Genomic DNA, 8,059 nt, shown 5'->3' with positions numbered 1-8,059 from the left:
TGTTGGGCCTTCAAGTGCAGAGGTTTGTTGGACAGTAGCAAATTTCCCTCAAGTGGATGACCTAAGGTTTATCAATCTGTGGGAGGCGTAGGATGAAGATGGTCTCTCTCAAGCAACCCTGCAACCAAATAACAAAGAGTCTCTTGTGTCCCCAACACACCCAATACAATGGTAAATTGTATAGGTGCACTAGTTCGGTGAAGATATGGTGATAAAAGTACAATATGGAAGGTAGATATAGGTTTTTGTAATCTGAAAATATAAAAACAGCAAGGTAACTAATGATAAAAGCGAGCACAAACGACATTGCAATGCTAGGAAACAAGGCCTAGGGTTCATACTTTCACTAGTGCAAGTTCTCTCAACAATAATAACATAATTGGATCATATAACTATCCCTCAACATGCAACAAAGAGTCACTCAAAAGTCACTAATAGCGGAGAACAAACGAAGAGATTATGGTAGGGTACGAAACCACCTCAAAGTTATCCTTTCTGATCGATCTATTCAAGAGTCCGTAGTAAAATAACACGAAGCTATTCTTTCCGTTCAATCTATCATAGAGTTCGTACTAGAGTAACACCTTAAGACACAAATCAACCAAAACCCTAATGTCACCTAGATACTCCAATGTCACCTCAAGTATCCGTGGGTATGATTATACGATATGCATCACACAATCTCAGATTCATCTATTCAAGCTACACAAAGTACTTCAAAGAGTGCCCCAAAGTTTCTACCGGAGAGTCAAGACGAAAACGTGTGCCAACCCTATGTATAGGTTCATGGGCAGAACCCGGAAGTTGATCACCAAAACATACATCAAGTGGATCAATAGAATACCCCATTGTCACCACGGGTATCCCACGCAAGACATACATCAAGTGTTCTCAAATACTTAAAGACTCAATCGAATAAGATAACTTCAAAAGGAAAACTCAATTCATAACAAGAGAGTAGAGGGGGAGAAACATCATAAGATCCAAATATAATAGCAAAGCTCGCGATACATCAAGATCGTACCACCTCAAGAACACGAGATAGAGAGAGAGAGATCAAACACATAGCTACTGGTACATACCCTTTGCCTCGAGGGCGAAATACTCCCTCCTCATCATGGAGAGCACTAGGATGATGAAGATGGCCATCGGAGAGGGATTCCCCCTCCGGCAGGGTGCTGAAATGGGTCTAGATTGGTTTTGGGTGGCTACGGAGGCTTCTGGCGGCGGAACTCCCGATCTATTGTGCTCCCAGATGGTTTTAGGGTATATTGATATATATAGGAGGAAGAAATACGTCAGGGGGGCCACGAGGGGCCCACGAGGGTGGAGGGCGCGCCCCCTGCCTCGTGCCTTCCTTGTTGCTTCCCTTACATACACCCTAAGTCTTCTGGATTGCTTCCGTTCCAAAAATAAGTTCCGTGAAGTTTCAGGTCAATTGGACTCCGTTTGATTTTCCTTTTCTGCGATACTCTAAAACAAGGAAAAAATAGAAACTGACACTGGAATCTAGGTTAAAAGGTTAGTCCCAAAAATCATATAAAATAGCATATAAATGCATATAAAACATCCAAGGTTGATAATATAACAGCATGGAACAATCAAAAATTATAGATACATTGGAGACGTGTCAGCGCGCTTATGTGTGGCCCAGGCCCGGGGGCTCCTGTTAGTGTAAAAAAGTAGGGGCTCTTTTTTGACCCCTTTACTTGTGCACGGGCAGTCGGAGCCGCGTGCCGTGGCCACACTTAGCATGGAAGAGGAGGGAAGCCGGAGAGAAGCTGAAGTACAAGATAACCAAGGCAACGCCAAGACCAGAAGCGCAGGAGAGCAAGAGGGCGAGGTGGACTCCCTCGGCAAGATCCTTGCCGAGGTAGCTTCTGCAGCCCCGGCAAGAGCCTTGCCGGGGCAACTTGCCCGATGCCAACAGAGCAAGCCACCCTTGAGCCCATAGGCTCCAACCCAACCAACTACGTTGGAACCAAAGCTCGGGAGGCGCCTCTGTGGTGGCATGCAAATCTTCGTCAAGATCATAAACATATGAGATGAGGTGAGGACCAGAAGACGGCTACCCTCGGCGGGATCCTGGTACATCTTGAGCTTGTGTTGGTTTTCCCCGAAGAGGAAGGGATGATGCAGCAGAGTAGCGTAAGTATTTCGCTCAGTTTTTGAGAACCAAGGTATCAATCCAGTAGGAGCCCACGCTCAAGTCCCTCGTACCCGCACAAAGCGATAGCTACTCGCAACCAACGCGATTAGGGGTTGTCAAGCCCTTCACGATCACTTACGAGAGTGAGATCTGATAGATAGAATATTTTTGGTATTTTTGATATAAAGATGCAAAGTAAAAAGTAAAAGCAAAGTAAATAGCAAAACAATATAAAAGTGATGGAGATTGATATGATGAGAATAGACCCGGGGGCCATAGGTTTCACTAGTGGCTTCTCTCAAGAGCATAAGTATTCTACGGTGGGTGAACAAATTAATGTTGAGCAATTGATAGAATTGAGCATAATTATGAGAATATCTAGGCATGATCATGTATATAGGCATCACGTCCGTGACAAGTAGATCGAAACGATTCTGCATCTACTACTATTACTCCACTCATCGACCGCCATCCAGCATGCATCTAGAGTATTAAGTTAAAAACAGAGTAACGCCTTAAGCAAGATGACATGATGTAGAGAGATAAATTCATGCAATATGAAATAAACCCCATCTTGTTATCCTCGATGGCAATGATACAATACGTGCCTTGCTGCCCCTTCTGTCACTGGGTAAGGACACCGCAAGATCGAACCCAAAGCTATGCACTTCTCCCATGGCAAGAACTACCAATCTAGTTGGCTAAACCAAATGGATAACTCGAAGAGACTTGCAAAGATAACTGTCGGTGTCAAAACCGGCGGATCTCGGGTAGGGGGTCCCGAACTGTGCATCTAGGCGAATGGTAACAGGAGGCAGGGGACACAATGTTTTACCCAGGTTCGGGCCCTCTTGATGGAGGTAAAACCCTACGTCCTGCTTGATTAATATTGATGATATTGGTAGTACAAGAGTAGATCTACTGCGAGATCAGAGAGGCTAAACCCTAGAAGCTAGCCTATGGTATGATTGTTCATTTTTTCTATGGACTAAAAACCCTCCAGTTTACATAGACACCGGAGAGGGCTAGGGTTACACAGAGTCGGTTACAATGGTAGGAGATCTACATATCCGTATCGCCAAGCTTGCCTTCCACGCCAAGAAAAGTCCCTTCCGGACATGGGACAAAGTCTTCAATCTTGTATCTTCATAGTCCAGGAGTCCGGCCGAAGGTATAGTCCGGCTAACCGGACACCCCCTAATCCAGGACTCCCTCAGTAGCCCCTGAACCAGGCTTCCATGACGACGAGTCCGACGCGCAGATTGTCTTCAGCATTGCAAGGCGGGTTCCTCCTCCAAGTACTTCATAGAAGATTTTGAACACAAAGGTAGTGTCCGGCTCTGCAAAATAAGTTTCCACATATTGCCATAGAGAGAATAATATTTACACAAATCTAATCTGCTGACGTATTCCGTAGCGTGACATCACACCACGGTCAAGTCTTTATTCGAATCGTTTTACTGTCCCACCTCAGCGCGTTTAGCGAGGTGGTTTCCTTGGCACGTCTTGTCAAAGCAGAGATCATGTCCCCTTATTCCGGGATTCTCATCAATACGGGCGTGGGTAACCCAACCGTACCCGTTGGTACGTTTTCTTGATCAAAGGCGAGTCCCAAACGGTCATGGGGAGGGCCCTTGGTATTCAACCTCTTATAAAGAGACCAAGGCCTTACTCCTTTCTTTCAATCTCAAACGAGTTCGCCCTTCGCCTCGAGTTCCAACACCCAAGGCTCCAGATTTCAGGCGCTTCGGACCTTCGACAATGTCCGGTTCCGACCTTCGAGGCCGATGGATGTGATGGAGGAGGACGTGCTGAAGTTGAGAGAGGTCAGGTTCTTGACCGGCGAAATCTCGCATAGGCTGCCTGCAAAAGGGCAGGTCATTCCCACTCCCAAGCCTGGTGAGAGTGTGGTGTTCATGTCTCACTTCCTTCAGGAGCTAGGCTTCCCGACGGATCCCTTCGTGAGGGGGCTCATGTTTTATTATGGGCTGGAATTTCACGACTTAGCTCCGGAGTCCATCCTCCATATTTCCTCATTCATCGTCGTGTGTGAAGCCTTCCTCCATATTACTCCTCACTTCGGACTATGGCTCAAGACCTTCAAAGTAGAGCCAAAGATGATCGAGGGACGGCACGCGGAGTGCGGAGGTGCTTTTATAAGCAAGAATGCTGGTGCTCCATGGCCCGAGGGCTCTTTTCAAGGGGAGTCCAGCTTATGGCAACGAGAGTGGTTTTATATCACAGCTCCCAGGAGCACCAAGTGGGTGGCGCTGCCTGCTTTCCGCTCGGGTCCCCCACCACGACTGGCGTCATGGGTCAATAAGGGGCTGGACTGGGGCCCGGCAAAGGACGTGCCCCTGTTGCAGGGACGCACCCGAGATCTCCTAGAAAGAGACATCAGTCTGGTCGTGGTGACGCAAGTTATGTTAATTCGCCGAGTTCTGCCCTGCAAACGTCGCCCCCTCCGCCTATGGGAGTTCAACCCGGAGGGACCACGAGTTCTCCAACATTTTCTTGGCATGACGCCCGTGGAGATGTACAAATTGTTCTTCTGACCACAAGTAGTGTGTCCGGATTCTATGGAGGACGCAGGCCTGAGCTGCAATCGTCCGGATACTCAAGTAAGTAGCCTTGTGCCCGGACTCGCTATCTGTATATTTATCATAAAATTGCCCCTAAAAGAGTTGTCCTTTAAACATGAGTGGATAGCGAAAGCAAAGCTAATCAGGTGTCCGGCCCCCCTCCCCGAGACCACGCCGGGTCCCGTGCTAGTCAGGATGTTGGAGGTTGTGCCTTCAAAGGAAAGCGAGGGAGGGGACAAGGAAGCTACAGCCTCCTCGAAGGAGGTTGTCCGGAAGGGAGGAATCGAAAATTCCTCTCCTCGGGGGAAGAAGAGGACCGCCTCCGAAGACCTGGAGACCATGACCTCAAAGCGGGGGAAGAAATCTTTGCCAGAGGGTCCTGTGCTGGGGGATACTTCGGCCGAATTATGCCCTCAAGGGGATCAGCCCTCCATCGAGCTGTATGTAGAGAGGAGTTTTCTTTTTAAGAAACGAGAGAAATCCTTGCTTTATATCTGAGAAAAGTAATCGAAAATTTACCTTGTAGCTTGGACCTTAGCCCTTCTCAGCAGAGCTCGTCTTCGGGGGATCTTCTTCTGGAGATGATTAAGAGCGGAACGCCTCCCCCTGCCGTACCGCCTTGCGAGGCGGGCGACCCTGAGGTATCGTGGCGGAGGGTTTCTTTGAATCCGGCAGGGCCGGAAGGTGGTCATATGGCCCCCCAAAGCCCTCCGCATCCGGCCTTCGAAAAGGGCCATCAGACGAGTTCGGCACCGTCTGGTGCGCAGTCGGAGGAGCTGAAGGATCTGCTAGGGCGAGCATCTATCTCAGAGGAGCACCGTGCATTGATGGGTACGGTGATTGAGAGGATTTCATCCGCAGAGAGTGGATTGCACGAGGCCGTCAGGAGTTTGCTGACAGGTTTTGAGGTACGCGAAATAATGTACCCTTTTTGGACAATTGCGCATAAATAAGATGTGCCCTGTGTAGATAGTAGCCCCTGAGACTCTGTGCGTTGTCAAAAGTGATGGCGTGCAAAGGATCATAATCCCAGGTCTAATATGCCGCCTTCATACGTAGGTGGCCAAGTGTCCGGTGGCAAGCCGGACTGACGAATTTGCCGAGCTAAAGCGGCAACTTGACGTGGCAGATGCCGACATCGCGCTTGTCAACAAGCGGCTTGATGAGGCACAAGGTATGTAATTCCTCTGGCGGCACCTGGTAAGAGGAGCTTTATGCCAGTATCTTACAATGTGTGCGCTTGATGCAGATGGTGCTGCTGCCATGGAGAATCTTCGGGCGGAACTTGCCCGAGCCAAGGAGCAAGCCAGGAAAAGTGATGCGGCTGCCAGAAAGGCAATTGAAGAGCTGAAAGTCGAACAGGCTGCTCACTGCCGAAGCAAGAATGAAATGGCCGAGATGGCCGTGAAGCTGAAGAACGCTGTTGACCGTTGCAAGCTTCTTGAAAAAGAAGATCGGGCGGAACAGACGGACCTGGAGAAGGCCGTTTCTGATGCCAAGGATGCTCGCTCTGCAATGAGAGCTATGAAGGAGGAGCTGCATCAGGCCGAAGAGATCGCAGCTGGAAAGCCCTTTATGCTGCGAAGGAAGTTCTGTGATCCTAAACATGCTCCATTAGACCGGATGTGGAGTACGGCGGACACCTATCTGGATTTGGCAGCGAGTGCCGCAGATGCGACCGAACACTTCTGAGATCAAGAAGATCGCGAAGTGGAAAAGCTCTTTTGGTCACAGTTCCACAATCCGGAGCGTCCACTGTCATTAGCCGATCGTTTGGCCGAATGGGCCGAGCTAAATAGGTTGTCTGGATTCGCCATGAAGTATGTCATGAGTCATCTATGGTGAGAGAGGCCGAAGCCGAAAAGTTATTTCAACTTAGTGCAGCAGTTCCTTGGTGCGGCGCCGCATATCGATGCGATGAAGAGGTCAACGTGCATAGAGGGTGCGCGGATGGCTCTTGCCCGTGTGAAGACATACTGGGTGGAAATGGAGGCCACCGCTGTTGCATCCCCAGACTCGGATGGAAGCCGAGTACCTGCCGAGCACTACTTTCAGGAAGTTCTGAAGGTGCTCGTTTAATAGAGACGCAGTGCTCGAAGGATACTATATTCGAATAGCATATATTATTGTAAAACAATATTTTGATGAATTGTAGAAGCTTTTTATACTTGTGCCTGCAAGTATTATAATACCTCCTGTGCGGCCGTTTAACATATATGTATATATAATCTGAAAGATGGCAGTCGTCGGCTTCAGCCCCCACGCACATAATGTGGGGGTGTTCGCAGAAGGCGCATTTTCACACTTGATCCAACGTCTTGGTCCTACAAAGGAGGTGATAGTGCAGCGAACTAGGCAATCGGACTATGATGCTTTATCACTTTCACTTAGCCATAGGAGTTTGACAGTGAGGCTACTTATATAGCCCCTGGTGGAGCCTGCGCTCGCCCGAACTCGGGGCGCGTATGTGCCTGGCCGGGAAGCAGCCCTTCGTTAATGCGGAGGAATCCTAAAGATTCCGGTAAGTCATCCAGTGGTTGACCAGTCTCACGCTATATCATGACAGTCAGTTTTCGGCTTTCTCTACTGAGGTGCTCGCCTGGCCGAACCGGGGCACAATCGCAGTAGTTCTCCTGGTGCCGCCTTAGCCGATAGAGCGGAACGTAAGGTAGAAAAACACAGGAGCCGGGCAAACCCAACATTTGACCAAAGACATGATTCGGAGCTAATGCATATAAGGCCAAACTCGCGACGCCGAAGACTCCCTAAGGTATTCGGTCTTTATGAGGGCGGGCGGGATAACACCCTTAGTAATAAGCCCCTAGTGTCCAGGTACACGCAAAACTCTGACGTGGCCACATGCCAAAACGCCAACCTCCTCCTTGGTTATACCAAGAAACCAGGGGATGTGTATCAACAAGAGATAGTAAAAAAGGTTTACGCAGGGTCTTAATCTGAAAAGAATCCTTGGAACGGGTCCCTGCTGCACGTCTGCGCCCGTGTCTCCGTTGTGCCGTATCCTGGACGGGCGTAGCATGGTGTTCATCTGTAAAAGAGAGGAACTTAGTTTAGGAAAGATCACGCCGGGCATGAGTTATACTAAATAAACGAAGTATAAATCGAAATGGGTAAAACTGAGCTTTATTGTCTCTTATTTTATATGCGCGGAGCCCCTAGTACAGGGGTATACGGCTATTAAGCCTTTATCAATTGTATGTTTATGCCGGACTCGTCTAGCTGTGTCCGTGGTCTTGACGACCTGTTTAGGTGCTTTGACTGGTGAAGCCGCTTTATTGTGGGGCTGTCAAGGCAGCCGCACTGTCTTCCG

This window comes from Triticum dicoccoides, chromosome 5A (assembly GCF_002162155.2).
Source record: "Triticum dicoccoides isolate Atlit2015 ecotype Zavitan chromosome 5A, WEW_v2.0, whole genome shotgun sequence".
In the NCBI taxonomy this organism is placed as follows: Eukaryota; Viridiplantae; Streptophyta; class Magnoliopsida; order Poales; family Poaceae; genus Triticum; species Triticum dicoccoides.
Note: the sequence above shows the minus strand (reverse complement) of the source record.